Raw genomic sequence first — 3436 nt, 5'->3', positions numbered from 1 at the left:
ACCTTGGCAATTTGGCAGGCTAAAATAGCACCTGTTGTGCTATAAATGGTGGGGCCCTTAATGACCACGAGACACGATTTGATGTCCCACTTATCTTTCCAAATGTCACACTTATACTTTTTAAAGTATCATAATTCTTATCTCCTTACGTACCCTGGGAGGATCTTTATGGAGAGCATAATCAACATATAGTAGAGTACTAGAGTTAGTGTTATCTCAATCTTTTCCTTCCGTGAAGCATATTTGCTTCCATTAAGTAGCTCGATGTTGTTAATTATACTGGCAGTTTGAGAGGCATTATAAGCTATATAAAAAAGAAGTTATTTAGTACTGTACTCCCTCAATTCCAAATTATAAGTCGCTTTTATTTTTTTCGTATATCTATTTTACTATGTATCTAGATATAACATATGACTAGATACGTAGCAAGATAGATGTATCAAAAAAGTTAAAGCGACTTATAATTTGGAACGGTCATTGTAATTTTTTCATTGATCAAAAATCAACATCAGCTTTGCCTAGAAATGAATAGGAACAATAATTTTTTTGTTTGTGAACAGGTTTTCATTAATCAGCTTTGGCCAAAATAATATATACAAGCCAATAAATTTCGTGTATAAATTTCTTTTATTAATCTAGTCCATATAAGCTTTGGTCAAGCCTCTAGTCCATCTGGTTAGAGCTCCTCAACGGTACTCCATAGGTCCTGGGGTTCGACTCCCCGTGGGAGCGAATTTCGGGTTGTGGTTAAAAAAAATCTCCTCGTCTGTCTCATGACCAAAGCACATGTCAAAAGGCCCGGCCCGGTTGTCACAGGGCAACGGTGCCCCTATGTCAGGGTGGGGTAGGGGTTCGGGGGTTTTCTCGGCCTGTGTGAGAAGGTCTTCTTCTATCACAACAATGCCCGGGGGTGGTCTTACCCCTGCAGGTCGAGTTTTTTTTTCAGAAATGAACAAGACCAATAAAAAATTTGTGGTCCAATATTCATCAATTAGCTTTAGCCGAATGACAAATATAAGGCACACTTTAATAAGAGAATTTATGATAAACTTCATTAGCAGCGGCAACAAAATTATTATATAAGTCTAAAACATATAATGGCCCGTACGTTTGGCTGAAAAACATTGTTCCGGCTGAATTGTTGTGAGAGAAAAATACGGTTCTGGCTGAAAAAAGAAGCCGAATAAGCCGGATTATAAGGTAAGCCGAACGGGGCCATAAAAGTGGCTTAAATAATAACTCAAACGTAAGCCAGCAGTTAATATGAAGAAGTCCATCCATGGGTTCTAGACCAGTAAAAATTAGGACTTCAATCAAGTCATAGTAAAAAGTTGTACTTAGAAAAAACAATCATTTTAGCCCACAACTTTGCAGCCCAACATATTTACATATAATAAAGGGGAAATTCTTAATTATTTTTTTCACTGGCCCGAAAGAAAACTCCTGAGCAAGGCCAACTTCATTGGGCCCAAAAAACCTCGTGAGCCCGTTTAAGCGCCATGCCCACCCGCCTGGGCTAAAGTCCCCCCAACCTGGGCCTAGGTGAGTAAGAGTAGGCCCCGTGCCAGCCTGCTCGGCCCAAGCCGTTCCCGAGAACTGAACGCACAGCTGATGGACGATTAAGAGGCTCCTGCACAGCACAGATCAGAACTTTGTTTGGCCGGTGATCAAGATTTGATTTATTTGATTCACTTCTCCTATATTTCATGTGCCTGAATTTTAAGATAATTTCAGACAACTCTCTTGTACTATCAATTAGTATAAGTAAATTGTTATTTTTGTGATTTATTATTTGTCTTTGTGTCATATATCAAATGTTTGTTAAATTGTCTTTTGCGCCAACCCATATCAGATTTTGTCGGGTTTGTGGTTTTGTCTAACGGGTTTTTTATTCTCGGAATAAAAAATTGCAGCTTGTGTCTACAGAAATTACAACGAAATTAAAACTGTAATTTTAGTATAAAATATATGCAATCACCGTCGTCTGAAAAAAAAAACTAAAATTCAGACGTCTAAAATTTGGCAAATCCCTATTTGATTTGATTTGAAGACGGGGAAGTACCAAACGTCTCACAAGCGTTGGACGACTTTGTGCCCTGTTGTGGGCATGAGCACTGAGCACATATATGGAGTAGTACGTACGTACCTGTATTAGTAAGGTGATGGTGATGATACATACTTCCATCCTTTTCATGGCGCGTGGAGGGAGGAAGGAAAGCACAAGCACGGGTACATGTGCTAGCTGCTGCATCATCAACAACATACAGCTAGCTAGCGAGGAGTTCCTGGAAGTGAAATGATTCTGCACGCAGGCGGTCTGGCAGGGGCGAGTAACAGCCAGCTGGCTTCTACCCTGTGCAGGCTGCAGGGTTTGTAGTACGAGCACGTTCTCTGCCAGTTGATGTCCTTCGCCCTCCGCTAGCACTGTAGATGATTCTAGCCACACGCGCGGCGTCACAAATGGCGACGCTGCTCTCTCTCACGCCACGCGCAAAATTTTTGCCAGCTAATAGTAAAGCCAATAAATAGCTGAATAAAAACGATTATTCTATACGGCCCTCGAGCATTATTTCTGCCCACCTCACTCGATTTGTCAGCTGTCCGATGCGCGCCGTGGAGGGCATCCAACTGTACACGTCTGCATCTCTCCACACTGCGTACCGTCGGTCTTATCCTTCCCATCGTTATCCACCTCTATCCCTTTTCCTTCCACGGCAGCTCCATCGCTCTCCTCCATGACGAACGCGCGCCTGCTCACCTACGAGATGCCTCCCGCGCCTTCTTCCTCTGCTCCATGCCCATCTGCTCCGACAACTTCTACTCGGCTATAGGACGGTGTGACGGGTGGCGAGCGTGCCTTCTTTCTCTGCTCCCCGCCCGCCTCCTCCCCCTACAGCTCCGGCCAACACTTCTCCGCTGCGGTGGATTGCTAGTTTATATAGTACCCGTGAGCTATGTTGACACTTACATGCTACTATTACTAGTTTTACATTGTAGGACACAATGTAATTTGTTCAGACTGTAAGCGCAATTTCTTTGATGCACCTGTGTAAATTGGTACTGCATTATATAGATAGTTGATTTGCGTTATCTAGTATGTTATCTGATTTTTTTTGTGTATTTGTATGTCATTTTTTGTCTCTATTTGGATTTATTCCAATTTGCTTTTCATAGAAATAATCTGGATATTTTTCTGCCATTTTTATTTGCTATTTTTATGTTTTATTTGTTTTTCCATTTGAATTTCTTCCAATTTGCCTTTCATAGAAATAATCTGTTAATTTGTTTTATATCTGCTCCCTTAGATCTGTATCTTGTGGTTTGGAAATCGAGTGTTCCATATCCTAGAAACACTCGATTCTGGTTTGTTTGGTAGATCCAGTGTTTTATAAGTTTTTCACACTTGATGTCAGGAGTGTGTAAAACACTCGAGTTT

Source organism: Miscanthus floridulus, chromosome 10, assembly GCF_019320115.1.
Source record: "Miscanthus floridulus cultivar M001 chromosome 10, ASM1932011v1, whole genome shotgun sequence".
In the NCBI taxonomy this organism is placed as follows: Eukaryota; Viridiplantae; Streptophyta; class Magnoliopsida; order Poales; family Poaceae; genus Miscanthus; species Miscanthus floridulus.
The sequence above is the reverse complement of the archived record's forward strand: the minus strand, read 5'-3'. Positions refer to the sequence as shown.